Consider the following 16,532-nt stretch of genomic DNA (forward strand, 5'->3'; position numbering starts at 1 on the left):
TAATGCAACTGTTGGATGATCGCTCCTACCCACGTGCCCAGAGTACAGCCACTTCAACTTGTGCCGAATCCTTGCACTGCGCTAAACAGAGAATGCAACAGCTCAACAAGCTTTAGATTGTGTATCGAAAAAATCTGCATTCGAATTGGTCTTTGGAGGAAAACGCGCAAAATATGTCTTTTGAGGGCAGGAATAGCTGGAGTTGTGCTCTGAGAAACTACAGAGAGCTCTGGTACATGCAATGATTAAACATGCAAATCCACCTAATCCTTTTAAAGGCCATAATTGGATTTTTTCTCTGAATCTTAACAAACCATTTCAGACCCCTACACTGTATTAATCCAAATGATCAAAGCATGCGCATCATTATTGCAGCAGGTGATCCATGTAAATGTGGAAAATCCCAATACAGAACTCACGTAATTTGCATGTAAATATTGTCATTGATCTGATAAAACAGCTGGCCCGTTAGCAGCAGCCAGGCCCTTTTGGGTGCTAGTGCGTCCTCCCGGCCTATGTCTCCTGGTCGCCATGTTGGTCTATTCGTGGTCATGTCCACTTGTGTTGGTGTTAGAGGCATAGGGCCCGATTCATGGAATTGTTTGCACGGTTCAAAGTGACTTTGCACTGCTGAAAAGTGACTTTGCACTGCTGAAAAGTAACTTTGCACTGCCGACACAAACCCTGATTCATGGAACTGTGCAAAGTGGCTTCTCTACACGAGGATTGTCCTCACAAATAAGGCATGCCAGTTTAAACCTATGAAGTCGAATGGCCGTAGGGCGAGGATGCAATGTATTGGCAAGGTTGTCATCTATTGCTGGACTTAATATTGTTAACAACTACATAGCTATCAATCGACCCCCTTTTGGACCCACAACAGCGGATACGTACACAATGCATTGCTCTCCTTTTAGTAAAAGTAACATGCAAACAGATCTGTCTGGGTTGCGGGGCTGCTATCGTGCAGTACAGCCCTGCTCACTGCCCCATATCACCTTAATACGAGTTAATGATAAATATAACTTACCCGTTTCCGTCAGGATACAATCAATGACTGCAGGGACACAGGTATAAAACTCCGCTTAAGATCCCCCTACAAAGAGAAGGAACAATAAACCATGCATTAGGGACAGTTCTGCAGCATCATCCGGGATTAAAAGGCACAGCAAACGGAGGGTATTAGAAGTGGGGCCAATAAAAACACCTCGGTGTCAGCAGCGAAGTTTGTGAGGACGACAAGGCAAGATTCAGTGTGAAGTGGCTTTGTACAGTAGTTGAGTGTGTGTGGGAAGCCGGGTGCATGCGGTATGGCTCTGTATGAGTTCAGATGAGTCGAGCATATGTGAAAAGGGAGGGTGCTCATGCAGCCGACTACATAAGGCTGTGTAATTAGACTGTACCTTTTTATATTTACATTGAAGTACTGTTAATGCTCTTTGCATAAGGGAAAGTTTTTTTTTTTTTAAATAATGTTATGTATTGATGTAGAATGACTAATAATATATGGTTGATTTGATTAGATTAATACTTTAATGCCGATTGTGAAATTGCATATGATTTTGTAAAATTGTGAATATATTGATCTTAAAATGTTTTGTGAATTGATGCATTATTTGCAGTACATGCACACAGTTCAATTTGAACTGAAACACATTAAAGAAAATACCTTTTGTTTTAAACGCTATGTTAAATATAAGCCAATGGCAGCATGAATGGATTGCTTCTTTCACGTCTGTAGTGCTAATTAAAATACTAAAGCGCCATCACATGGAGGTCTACTGCTGCCGATTAGTGTGTGCCCGCTCGTGTCATGGGTTTGAATCCCGGCAAAGACTTCTCAGCCCTTCCTCCATCTGAGTTAATCCCGTGCATTGGGAATTAACACCACATCATTCTACAACCCCTAGAAACGAGTGTGAACCAACATTAAGCGCTATAAAAAAAAACATTATATTTTCATCACAGGGGATAAACACGTGCTAAAGCTTTAATGTAGCCATAAAGTGTAAAGGCTGCAGTGAGGCAATAGGATACACTTTCATTATTCCTGTGCTTTATTTACGAGACATTCACATTTTCCAGTAAAGGGACCTTCAAAGATGTAAAGCAGCAGCATCAGCAGCAGCGAGGGGTCTTTTAACAGGTTGTAAATCTTGCGCATTAAACCCAGAGCTGGAGGGAGGGAGCTCCGCGTCCCAGCTGTTAGGGAGTGGCATGCCCAGCTGTTCTGTTCCGAAGATACACGGAATCAACAGAAAGTCCATAATGTGCAGCTGTTACTTCCTCTGATACCCACATTATTAACAGATTCAAAGCCAGGGGTGGCTCTACAGACACTGTGCACCAATGCAAGTGCAACAAGGACTAGGGGAAAATGGCCAATGTGAAAAAGCAAAATCATTCAATGCATTTATGCACCAGGGACATGTTCGCCTTAGTCTGAGCAATAGTGCACAAATGGCCTGTTCACACAAATGCATCGGTTGCATTTTTGTTTACGCAGGGCAATTGTTTCCCTAGTGCTCCTTGTGCCTGTACCCCGTGAACCACGTCAGTGGCATGGCCTCAAGTATTAATGGGAGAGTTTTTTTTTTTTTCCCTCAAAGATAAAGCTCATTAGCAATGGTCTGCTTTAAGAAACGCACACCACACTTTGCAATGCAAAGACAAGTTTGGTGCAGTGTTAGTACAGTTGCACAATCACACACGCAACTCTGCACAATGTGATGGAGGACTCTATGGGACTTTGAAAGCTGTGCAGTGTTCCATCACTGCATAATATGCCCAGTTAGTACAGAAAAATGTATCAAAACCTGCATTTTTACAGATTGTCCTCCAGTAAGGCTACCGCAATTTCAAAGTAGCGTAGTAACTTTAGATGCACAACTTGCGAGGACCAATGGTACAAGTAAAGGTAAGGATGGATGTTCCACCAACAGCCCATGCTCGCTCACTGTCCTGCCTCACTTCCACTGCGCATCCATGGAGCAGATAGTAAATGGCGTGGAACGGGTTTATGTGTCTTCACCGAACGCCGTCACAAGTAAACACTTGGCTTTTCATGCTCCATGGTTTACCATTGTCTGAACTTGCTAACTGGGCCTGCTCTGCCCTTGTTCCTGTCTTCTCAATGGGAGGCCTCCCATGTTCCTCTTTCCGCTCACCTACTCCCCCCAACTCAAACCCCCTGCGCCGAAATATGTTGTGGCCACTTCCAGCAGCCCGTATTCACTCTCAACCCCATTAACGCACTGGCCACATACCCTGCCTCCTGCCTGAATCCACCATCTAACATCGTCCACACTGCCTACCCCCAGATGATTGCCTGCTTGGACCTGGTGCACTGTTGGAAACTGATTATGGACTAATGGCAGTCTGCGAACCCACATCACACAATTGGGCAATGGCATTGCTGCGATCAGGCAGTCCATCTGTAATGGTTTATTGAGAAGCCACCCTCAACACAGGGCATTCATTCCTGCCCCACGTAAAGAGTGATGCAACAGATTGTTAAATGGATTATTTTATTCAGCCCTATCGCAACCACATATCAGGCCCCTTGCTCCCTCCCCCTGAGCTAACAATGAGCGAAGAACCAGGCCGGTGTATGGGAAATATATTGGTATTTATTTAAAGTAAAAGTAATAGAAATTAGCACACACATGTTAAACAACTCTTTATCCGTGGCTTAGCAAAATCAACTTCTCTTAGAATAAACAAATCACAGAAATGAGCTGAAAAGAACACAATCACAATTCTACACTTTCCGTTATATATCACTTCAAGAAATAATTACACTGATCAATAACCAAAGCAATTTTGCAGTGTTGTGTGATTTTGATTTTCCTGTGGGCTTAAAAGGATAGCAGTAGGATTTCAAGATTGGTACAAATACATATGGCAATTATGATTTCACCTACACTTTTGGTTTAAAATAAACACAGGGCAATTTAGCGGTTTGTTTTTCAGACCCCCCACCCCTTCTTTGGTCATGTTGGCGAAGTCAGACAGAAACATTGGAATGTTTGGGGGAATATTGGATTTCAGACCCCCCTCGTCTGAAAGGCCTCTTTTGGGGAAGCTGGATAAAAAGGTTGGACTGGTTTAAGAACAAAGGCACCCCTCTTCATTAACAAAGTTGGCGTAATAGGACAAAAAAGATTACCCAATTAAATTATAGGCTATAGTTTTCAGCACACACTGGGAAGTGAGCTTTGTTAAATTGAATTTTAACAAAATTCACCCATAGTGTTCTGCCAAATAGGGCATTAATTAAAATAATATGTTTAGTTAAATAGGCTAAAGATCTACACACATTGCCCCCATGCACACTATAAAGGGAAAGCATTCAAGGCACAGAGACTCACCCACCTTTTTGTTTTGCCAGGACTCAGTTCTACTTACATAGAAAGCCTCTGTTTACAGTTCAGGAAAGCCAGCTGTATCTCAGGGTACTCTGGAAAGGTAGGGTAGAGGTCTGGGCACTCCATTCTCAATGATGGCCTCCCACTCTCCACCATAGGACCCAGTCATCTTTGAGGGCTTCCTAGAAATAGACAACTCCACTCAGATGCACTCACAGCAATCTCCTCTGGTGTTTCCTTATAATACTCAGATGGTAAGTTTCAGCAGCCCTCTCAGTCCCTCCTTTCTGTCTGTCTGTCTGTCGGTCTATCTGTCTGTGTGTTACTCCTCCTAGTGCAGTCCCCCTTATAAAGCACTGATGACACCACCAATTTTACAATCTTGTGAAATTACCCTGCAATAATTCCCGCAACTAGGATTGGACAGTTGCCCTTACCTCTCCTCCCAAATTCAGCATCTAACTAAGGATTGGTTTAGGGGTCTGGAGCAACATATGGTATTTCCCATTTGTAATCACCATTTGTTCTCCTTTCAAATGTTTGGCAAAAACTAGTTATGCATCACAACTTCATAATTTTATTAGAGACTGCCATAATATACATGTTTTCTGGGATATCTTTGTGTAGTGTCTCACAGCCAGCAAAAGGGTTTGTCTTGTGCTGACGTTTTTACATGAAAACTAGTGGCTTTTCAAATGCCACTGGTGTTTTGTAGGTGAAATGTAATATGAATTGCTTTTTGTGAACCCACATATCATGTATTTGCCTTGACATTTTCTGTGAGGAGTGATACATTTTCACATTTAAACTGCTTTTACTTGCACACACAAATACAAGCTGTTTTTGTGCAACTATTTAAAAATCCTTTTTTCCAGGTGAAAGGGATATTTTATTCCTCCTTATTTTGTGAATTAAAATGCTGCTTTTACTTTGGAAATGACAGGTAGGTCCCTTTTCCACATTGCTCTATAATTGTACTTGAAAATAAAAAACACAGGGCAAGTCGTTTTTTGTTCAGTGTTTAAAACCTTGCTGTTCATGTGAAAGGGACTTCTGTTTGGGGCATTTGAATGCACCCCACACATCCAATACCTTTGCACAATAGGTCAAGAAATATGAGGAATGGTCAAGTGGACATTCAGGTGCCCAATATGTCATACTATCGATAACCAAGGATACCAGAGATTGTATGACAGCATCCTCTCTGCCTGTTCCCCAGCTGATGCCAAACCCTTTGCCCATTAATATCACTTGGACCCTTCAAAAAGTTCCAGACTACGTCACAATGATTTGGGTGGGATAGTATGATAGATACTTGCCACGGGAATGTGAGGAAGAGTTCCAGCTATCTTTCTCCTGCTGTTGATGGGTCGGTTTTCATTGTTTCTGTTGCTGACATAATGTGATCTAGGACCCAATGTGCAGATGTTCAACTTTGCATGGAAGAATTTGTGCATTAATGAAATCTCCGGTCACAAAATTTGTCACAAGCTCAGAGGATTATTTGTCAAAAGGACCGATGGTTGAGCAATTCAATAAGAGGATTTGCCATCTAATAGTGTACCATTGAACGTGTTTTAAGAAGGTCACTAATGCAAACTCTTTCTTGCTCATTGCACTTCATCGTATTGCTACATTGGAGACAGTGCTTGGAAAAATATAATGACTAGGCTTAAGTCAATCATGTTAAACAAGATGTCTGCCAGCTTATTCCAGCCACAGTTCACAAAAGGCACAGGGATTGGACAATAGCTAGCATTACGAACTTGAGGCGGGTAGTCTGAAACACTTGTGTGAGTTTGCCTTCTTTTTTTTTTTTTTTTTAGTATGTATCTATCATGCATTATTCTCAGCTTTAGAGAATGACTCCCAGCTGGTAGATTGTATTTCCCAGTCATAAAATGTTAGTGGTCATAGCATGTTAGAAATTATTATTGGTGGTGTGAATGCTATGTCTTTTTATGTGTAGTTAACTCAGTGAGAAGTATTGTGGTACATTTGCACATGTACAAATTAGGTTTGCACATGCACAACCACATTATGACCTGCACACATAAAGTTTCACATGGATAATCACATCACAACAAATGGTTCATACTGTCTCCTCATGAGTGGTATTACAGAAATATGAACCATTAACAGTGCATTTAGCAACAGTGAAAAATGTACATTGGTACAAAAAACATTTGCACCGGAGCAATGTTTGACCTAGGTTTTTGTAATCCATTACCCTGGGGAAAACATGCATTATATTATTTGCACTAGGCCAATGCTTCCCCACTTATTGATTGCTTTTATTGATTTGTCTCAATGGGAACCACGTGATAAGCATGGACAATGTTGTGTGTCTTTACTTGCTCAATGAACAACAAGGAACACACAGACATACTTTCAACAATAAGCCTGTTTGTTCATTTAGCAAGCCGGGGCCCTAGGTGCCCAACTTCAAATGAGGTTTTTCTTTGGGAAAGCGTGCGTAACACTCGGAACTGTCTTGGTCTCTAATTCACCAGAATCTCTATAGCACATCAGCAATTCCTGCATGACTGGCATGATAGCAACGGTACTGGCTCCCTCTCTTCAGATGGGCTTACACATGTGGGTACTTTCTTTTGTTGCAGTGTGACTTGTGCTGATGAAAAATACTATGGGCCCGATTAATGGAATTTTTTGCATGGTTCAAAGTGACTGTGCACTGCAAAGTGTATTTTTGTAGTGCAAACTCAGTGCAAAGTCATTTTTGTGGGACACAATGAATGTGCACTCACTTTGTACTGCAAAAAAATGCGTTGCACCATTCCATGAATCAGGGTGTGTGTCTGCAGTGCAAAGTCACTTTTCAGCAGTGCAAAGTCACATTGAGCCGTGCACAAAATTCTGTGAATCGGGCCCTATGTGTAGTAACATAATTCTGATCATTTGCTGAGAACAAAAGGCCCGTGAGTTTTGAATGTGGTAAATGTGAACTCAGCGGGGGACATAGTGAACACGAGAGGATCTCATGCAAGTGTTTTTGGAGTTTGCTTGGGAATTTCAAAGCAAGTTGTCCCTTAATATGGAAAAGGCTTTGCGTATGGATTCCCCGGATTTCAAGGACTCAACAGAAGTGTGGAAGATGTCACTACTTTCGTTATTAATTTACTGAGCTTTTATCATTGTCATCATGTCATCTCATGTCATCTCAGAGCTTACTCCATTAAATTTCGTTATTATATACATGTTTACATATCTGTGTCATTGTGTCATAAGCAAGACCAAGCCCACTAGCTTTCTCCAGATCACACCCTTGTTTAAATGAAGCACTGATTTTAGGCACTAACTTACAACTTCAACCTAAGAAGAACAGGTACACGCACATCATCAACTGTGCACTTAGGGGACAGGCAGAACACATTTATTATTTTTCGTCTGTGTATCCCCCCCCTCTGCCTTGTGTTTCCAAACAACGTTCAACTCTTACATATTGTTTACCTTAATTGGGCCTCCTTCTGGTGTTTGGCTTGCTAGCCCCAGAATTATTATTTGGGAATGTCCCTGTGGTACCATGAACAGGCCCTCTATGTATTTACGCTTACATACCTACCAGGACTGAGGAGCACACTCTCTAAACCCGCATGTACCCAATCGATACTCAATCCCTTTCTTATTATACTCCAAAACTGCCATGTAATCCCATAGTGTATATTATTTTCTGGATGGCCTCTCTCTAGAAGATAGTCAGTATGGGTAGACTAACTTGAATGCATTCTAAATCAAAGCATTTTCATGTGCCAAACTACTTTCATGTGTCTGCAGACTCCTTGCCCCTTGTCCGCTCCTCATACTGTATCCTACTTAGTTGTGAACTGTAGACATACTCTTGTGTACCTATAATGGTGGCTAAGGGCCGCTTTATTTGAGATATGAAGACCAATACTCGATTTGCTAACACTTGTTATGTTTTATCTCCTGCTTTGAGACACATTGTGTGTTCTACGTTTAGGGTAATCCATTCTTATTTTATGGGAGAAGTGCAGGGTTGTGGTAATAAAAGGTGGGATAATCAAGTCTTTCTTTGCTGCACTGTACTGACATGTGTTTTTATGTAAACACCCTCCTTTCAGGGGTAGGGGGAGGCCTTCATCGCCTCACACCCACAAATAACTAGACAGCTACAGAGGAAAGCCACCACCATGCACAGAACCCGGCAAATTAACGGCTAAAAAACAACCAGTACACAACATGGGCAGAGACGCTGAGCATAGAAGCCCTAAGCAACGAGGTAACCCAACCCATTCCTAAAATCTCAGGTTACACATACACCTCTTAAACACTAAACGAACACACCTATTCTCTGCACAGTAATCTGCATGCACTTCACTACACTACAACAACAAAACAAACCACTCATAGTCCCGCACAACAGCACATGGGCGTCCACCGAGCTGTAAACTCTCCCAAGCTCAGCAAACTATCCAAACCAAACTAAATCAGTCAACACAACATCACAATCTCTCGCTCTTCCCGCTATGCCCTACTACCTATCCCACACTCTTACCTTACAGATCCGCCAGAGCACCAGGGGACCACTTTGGTGGTGATAGTTTGCAGCATACATGATGTTTAACATCAACAACTTAATAAGAGAGGGTCATTTTCACAACTCTGCGTCTGTTCCTTCGTCTACTTTGGGAAAGGCGTCCCAGAACGTGCTAGAACATCAGTCTTCCATATGAATATGAAAGACAAGTTCTGTGAACAGTCATGGTTCTCCCATTCGCAATATTATAATAAAGCATGACAACGCTCACCAGGGGCAAGCCTACTTACAGTGCTTGGACCGTAGTGGTAAACGGATCGACTCATCAAAATGTTGAGTGGAACACATAGGCGGAGAATAACCTATTTCTTGGCCAGCAATACAACATACATGACCAGGAAAACAGGCAGATAGTGTACGATATAGGTAGTGGACTATATGAATACAATATTGATATGATAGGTTGTTTATAATGCGCTTAATACCCAGAGGTTTCTAAGCGCGGACGCAGGAATCCAACCCGTGTTGCTCCGTTTTGTCTTGTTGCTAAGGCAAGCACGTTGCCGCTGAGCTGTCCTCCCTGTTTGTTCAAACCCTGGCCTACCATAAGACATCACTTTTTAAGAGTTCTGCATGTGTGAGTGCGCACTAACGGGTGCGCCTATTCATATGTGCATGAACATGTGCTCTACGTGTTGGTTGATGCATTAATAAGTACACACATCCTCATATATTCTTAATGTCCATGCTCCCATATACACAGTGTGAATCATTCTTGCTCAACCAGTTAGCATTTACTGGATGTAGGGAGGATAGTCATTTAGTAGAACTATTTTCCAATTTAAAAAGAGCAACAATGTTGGCATGCGTTTCTAATGCGACAATTTAGCTCACCCATGGTACACATTTCTGCCATGCTCTGCGCCGTGGGTACCTGGGCACTTCAGATTCCCAGAGGCGCAGGCGCATTGCGTGTCACCCCTGGCAGGAGGCCGGCTTTATTCAGGTTGACAGGCGGCATTTAGTCATGGCACCTGCTTCCCCGCAATGCCCATTTGCGCCACTTCCTGCCTGACATGCGAGCTGCCCGAGGGGCGGAAGGGTGACAGTCTGAGCGCCTCCTGAGTGCTGCCGATCGGGCCTAATTGACTGGAATATGCGCGAGTTAGCAGCAGATACAGAGAGAATCCCCACAATCTACTTGAGCTTGAGCCCCTTTCATCAGCATTTAAGGATTACTCAAGAGATGACCTAATGCACTCTGAAATGTGAGCCCGCCACCCACGTGCCCGAGTGTGATCCTGGATAGGACTGCCTTCATGAGGATGGTATTGTGCAAGGCCGCACAGCCTCAGCCTAGCTTCTTGAGCCTCACAGACTTTGCCTCACCTAGCATCATTTCTCATCTATCAGCCATCCCCCTCACCTAGCATAATTTCTCATCTATCACCCATCCCAATCACCTAGCATCATTTCTCGTCTATCACCCACCCCCCTCGCCTAGCATCATTTCTCGTCTATCACCCACCCCCTCACCTAGCATAATTTCTCATCTATCACCCATCCCCCCTCACCTAGTATCATTTCTCGTCTATCATCCATCCCCCTCACCTAGCATAATTTCTCATCTATCACCCATCCCCCTCACCTAGCATCATTTCTCGTCTATCACCCACACCCATCACCTACCATCATTTCTCATCTATCACCCACCCCCCTCACCTAGCATCATTTTTCATCTATCACCCACACCCCTCACCTAGCATCATTTCTCATCTATCACCCATCCCCCTCACCTAGCATCATTTCTCATCTATCACCCATCCCCCTCACCTAGCATCATTTCTTGTCTATCACCAACGCCCATCACCTACCATCATTTCTCATCTATCACCCATCCCCCTCACCTAGCATCATTTCTCATCTATCACCCACACCCCTCACCTAGCATCATTTCTCATCTATCACCCATCCCCCTCACCTAGCATCATTTCTCGTCTATCACCAACGCCCATCACCTACCATCATTTCTCATCTATCACCCATCCCCCTCACCTAGCATAATTTCTTATCTATCACCCATCCCCTCACCTGCATAATTTCTCATCTATCACCCATCCCCCTCACCTAGCATCATTTCTTATCTATCACCCATCCCCTCACCTAGCATCATTTCTCATCTATCACCCATCCCCCTCACCTAGCATCATTTCTCATCTATCACCCATCCCCCTCACCTAGCATCATTTCTTATCTATCACCCATCCCTTGGGGACTGGTGTATCTCTCCTGCTTGTTGTCCTGGTTGGTACTTGTTGCTGTTATTGCTCATTCCATACACCCTCCACTTAAGATGACACAATGTGCATTGACTTTTCCCAAAATTATGTTGCTATATGTTAGTAATTTAAGAATGGTATGAACATCTGTACGAAATAAAATGCTGCACCATTCATGACACGCTAAGCATGTATTTGATCAAGAGGACACCTGGAAGACCCTCATGCACTTGTATTGTTTAGAGGGAGGTAGTTTCTCCGGAAGAATATGAGGGTGTTGCAGATTCCAAGAACTCCTTTCTGATAGAGTGCCATTTGCATTGCATCTGGCGTCTGATGAAGAGCTGTTGGAATGGGCGTCGATGTGATGCTGAGCCGTGCCCTCATGCCTGACTCCTGTGGCTGCTCCGCATTTTGCATTTTGGACTCGTGCTAGGACATAGTATCTAAGAACTGCGGCCTAGCGTTTGCCAACATCTAGCCTGCACATCAGAAATGCTTCAGCCATCATTCTGCTGTGGTCTGTTGGAAGACGTGTTTCGGCAAGCTAAAGGGCCATCTGCAGGAGATCCCAAAAGTGACCAGTAGTCTTCCTCAAACATTTGACATAGAAACACGATACACGCATGTACACCATGATTAATATATCAGAAAACAAAAGCACATCTAGGACACACTTTTTGACTGACTAGCAGTATTTTGAATGCATGAAGAAAAGCATATCTTTTTCCACAATCCATCCCCTTTCTCACTAACTGGTTCACAGTGTGTTGGAGAGTGGGAGAGGTCTATACAACTGGAGACAACTGTTTGACATTCTGGGATTTTTCTCCCGAACTTAGAGGTAATCATTAAATGTTTGCAGCAATCAGTCACAGGACGGTGCCAGCCTGTCCCTTATAGATGAAATTGGGAATTATGGCAAACGTTTTTCCTTCTTATGGTCACTTGTTTTCCGGGAATGTTTCAGGGCCAGATTCTTGGAAAGTGCGCATAGATCTCGCAAAGCCTGCGTGCTGAGAATGGCTCTACGCGCAAACCTGCGTGCATACATTTTTCTGTCTGCTCCGCGTATTCATGGAATTGTTCCCGCAAAGTAAGCCTATACTCAAGTCACGGTCGGAATGCCCCTGAAATGCCCCCGAATCGCCCCCATGCAAAGTAAAACAGCCAGAAACTGCTACCTTTTTATGCTCCTTGGGCACAAACACATGCACCCTTAAAACAGTGCTTATGGTCCCCCACAACCACGAGTGCACCTTCGGAACACTGTGCAGGGTCCCCCGTAACTGTTACCGGCACCCTGACAACATGCGTACACATTTCAGTAACTCAGGTAAAACTCTGTGCCTCATTACGAGCTTGCCGGTCCGGATACAATGGTACCGGTAAGCTTGCCGGTACCATTGTTTCCGGACTAGCAAACTCTTAGTTGTGCTCGTGGGTGCCTTTCATTCCGCCAGGTCTGACCTGACGGAATGCAAGGCACCCGCGAGTACAGCATTCCGGATGCCCAGGCACTGTTGATAACGGTGCCTATGCATCCGGCTTCCCCATTCCCATTGAGACCTATGGGGCACAAATGGGAATGGAGAAGATTTTTTCCAGCACCCAGGAATGGCCAAATACTGGGTTCGGCAGGGCCGTAATGACCTGGTAATTGCCCATTTCTGGGCGCCAGAAAAAAATGCAACTCAGACGGCAGCTGTGACTGTTTTACAAGCATGGCTACCGCCAGGGTTGTAATGAGGCCCTCTGTGTGTGAACCCCCGAAACCCTTCCTGCACCCCGCTACACTGCATATGCACACCCCAAAGTTAGATTTGAACCCCGGCTGCGTACACCCCCCCGTAAATCCAGCATGCAATCTCACCTTTGCGCAGTGAATCGTGTGGGCAAGTTTCTGTATGTCTGTCTTTGGGTGGCAGATAGAATGAGCGCATTGCATGGCCATTTTCCCGATGAGAGGTTGCGTGGTTGGATCTATGAATGCGTCTCGTTCTGCGCATTTGTGGAGTGTACTGTACTGCCTGTGGCCCAGCCCTCATAACGCCCACCTTTTCCCAGGTTCTTCCCCATTTTGCATGCTGTGCCCCCTATACTGCACTCTGCACAGGCCCCGCCCATGCTCTGCGAGGTGTCTCGTTTAGGGCTATCAACTGCAAGCAGAGATGTGCTGAGCTTGCGCGAAGTCCCTGCAAAGTGCGAAAAAGTTCTGCGTAATCAACAAACAGGATTTTGCACTGCTTTGGTGCTCAAAGTCCCAATTTACCATGTAATAAATTCCATGAATCAGGCCTTTGGCATCATCTTAGTACTACGAAACCCACGGGTATAGTTGATACCCATAGGCCCAGCATATGAACCACTGGCTAGGGAGATGGCATTGGTGAGATGCTTTCTTCCTGGTTGCCTTATGAAGGACATATGTGACCTGGAGTAATACTTCAATAGCTAGACGACTACCTAGAGAGAAATATTGTTGAGTGATATCAAAAGGGGTGACTTTTGACAGAGGATTAGAAGTTGAACTATGGATGCCTGTTATACCATTTCGGTGCTATGGAAGGAAGGGGCCAGATTTGTATACAGGAATAAAGTTGTCAAGGATTAAGTGTTGGTTTGATTTTTGGGTTATATAGTTCTCAAATAGTTATCTACAGACAGGTAGGTGTGAGGCTGATCTGTACAGTTTAAGGCATTTGTAGTGGAGGGGAATCTTTTTGAGTACCAGGATAAAGAAGACATATATGAACTATCTTGGAAGAGTGCAACTGGACAGACGTGTTTCATGAATGACAAAGGACTGTGATTCAAGGGAAAACATTGATATCTTCATCAATGGAATTAGACGGGCATAAATGCCTCCATGATCTTGCACCCCCCTACCTCGCTCAAAGAATCTCCAGACATACTTCCACCAGACCTTTAAGACAAGGTTACTCGAACATGATTCACACTCCCAAGACAAGGAAAGCCGGTGCCGGTGGCACTAGCTTTCCCACGATGGCCGCCCTCCACTGGAATGACCTTCCCACACACCTAAGAAAGATAGAACCCCACCAAGCTTTCCGCAAAGCAATCAAAACCAAGCTTTTCATTTTAAACTGTATGAGTCCGCTATTTTATGCTATAATAAGCACTGTGATGCATAATTAATATAAAATTAACTATACAAACTAAATTCTACTGATGTATGTAACTCTGATATCTGCATATGAAGTCACCCACTATCAATGTACCTGTACCTAAGAAACCACCGTGTCATAAGTCACCACTAATTCAATATTCTTACAAATCTTTTGTAACAGTGCCTCGATGCCTCTGGGCTGCAAGTGCGCTATACAAATGGAAATAAATAAATAATAAATACAAACAGTGGCCTAGGAACTAGAAGTGTGTTCGGGAAGACTGATTGCATGGACTGTACAGTCTGGAAGCAAGGTGGATGAGGGTGGGGGCACGTCATGTGTGATGATGAGCTGGCTGAGAGTGACTGGTTGGCATGACAAGATTTCTAAACTACTCATTCATGTTCGGGTGCAGTGATGGAGACAGGCTGTTAGATATTATGCATGTTGATCAATAAGAGTGGGGAAGATAGAGGAGCTGGAAGATGTTTGGGAACATGACGAACATGTTCTCTTCCTTAGCACTTAGAAACATAGTACAAGGAACATCTTCATTAATCACAAAACTAAACTCTCCTCTCTTATTGTTTCTGTTAGCCCTAGTAACGCCCAATGCACAGCTAAGGTCATGCCAATCATTTCACCGTTTTGTTTTTAATTTGTGTTTTTCACTTTTCAATTTTATGGATGTTCCACTGATGTTTTACTCTTCTGGTGTGTTTGCGTATTCCTCCTTGTACACCGGATAGCATGTCCCTACAAGAACAGGGTGGTGTGTGTGCGTCTTTCTGACTGTGCTTCAATTATAGCTCCTATTCCATCAGGGACATATTGTTATTTTTTTGGGCTTCTGTTTGTCACATTTGGGTAACATCTATGAGTGCCCTCTTTTCCTACTCCGCGTGCCACATGTTACCAGATCAATGCTGAGGCACTATGTAGATTATATTAGTATCAATAATGCAATATTGATGTATAACACAATGAAAGGAGCTGCATTGTGAGCGCAGTACTGCCAACAATGTGTCTTTCTAGATTGCAATGCTCCTGAGGACTCTTAGAAACTATAGCATGAATAATAAAGATCTCTCACACAATGGGCCTCATTACGACCCTGGCGCTAAGGGGTTAACGGTGCCGTAAACGACTGCGGCGCCATTAACCCCTTACTGTCTAATTACGAAGTCCCATTGCGGCTCCCGACCATCATGCTGGTCTGGACCAGCTGTTAAAGTAGGGACCCGCAAAGGGACCTTGAAGGTAATTACGGTACCGCAATTTGCGGTATCGTAATTACCGCCTTCCCCATTCCCATTGAGCCCTATGGGGCAAAAATGGGAATGGGGAAGGGCCAATGGTGCATGGGGAATTACCGCCCCACCAACCTTGGAATGGGGTGGTAATTCCCCATTGCACCATCGCGGACTCGTTACAATACCGGCAGCAACCATGGTGCTAATAGCGCTATTGGTTACCGCCGGTGTTGTAATGAGGGCCAATGCCTTTTCAGAGCAGATACAAATAGGAACCTTCAGCATCTCGGGAATTGGCAGTGCCACGCCTTCCCCATGAAACACAACCCACGTTGTAAGAAAAATCCAGACACTTGGAGAGACGTCTGAAAATATGGATGCCCAGATGTTCTGGACTACAACACCCATCAAGGCTAGCCAGCATAGTCAATTGTGAAAAACCATGGGAATCCTAGTCCTAAACATTTGGAGAGCTGCAGGTTACAGACCCCTGAAGCATGAGGATTCAAAGAGCCCTGGCTGTGGTATGTGGTAGCATGAGACTCTCCGGGAATCTCTGGCTGTGTTATAAAAGCTATGACCATGTATCTTAGCCTATGGTGGCTAATGCAGCTCTAGTTCAACGGCGTTCCCACAGAAGATCTGTGTGATGTGTCACCTTCACTGATCAGGAGTTCTTCCACACCAAGGGATTGCTGTTAAGCGTAGAAAGAGACACATTCTCACATATCATGTCTGGGATAATTCGAAGTCATGAAGAAAAATACATGCTAGACTGGCATGTTTGACACACTTGGAGCACAGTACGGAAATTGCACAATGCGAGGTAACCGATTTTTCTTCAGTCTTTGATGTAACTGTATGTGGTTGTGACTGATTAATTGCCTGTTGGTGAATATCCTGTGAATGTCCTGTCCTGTCCTGACTTTTGAGTAAGCCCCCAGGCGGGCTGAGGGTCTCTTCTACCTCCACACATCTTTAGT

General features: G+C 44.0%; 1 protein-coding gene across 15 annotated transcripts in view; it reads right to left on the bottom strand.

The window, feature by feature from the left end:
* PTPRD (protein tyrosine phosphatase receptor type D) overlaps nucleotides 1–16,532 on the bottom strand; it is a 4,803,934-nt gene that overhangs the window by 3,622,727 nt on the left and 1,164,675 nt on the right. For all 15 annotated transcript variants that reach the window (XM_069625937.1, XM_069625939.1, XM_069625938.1 and 12 more), the window contains exon 3: nucleotides 1,031–1,096. The gene's annotated coding sequence lies outside the window, so the exon portion shown is untranslated. The remainder of the gene's footprint in view (nucleotides 1–1,030; nucleotides 1,097–16,532) is intronic.

Source organism: Ambystoma mexicanum, chromosome 6p (assembly GCF_040938575.1).
Source record: "Ambystoma mexicanum isolate Mex_15411 chromosome 6p, UKY_AmexF1_1, whole genome shotgun sequence".
NCBI lineage: Eukaryota > Metazoa > Chordata > Amphibia > Caudata > Ambystomatidae > Ambystoma > Ambystoma mexicanum.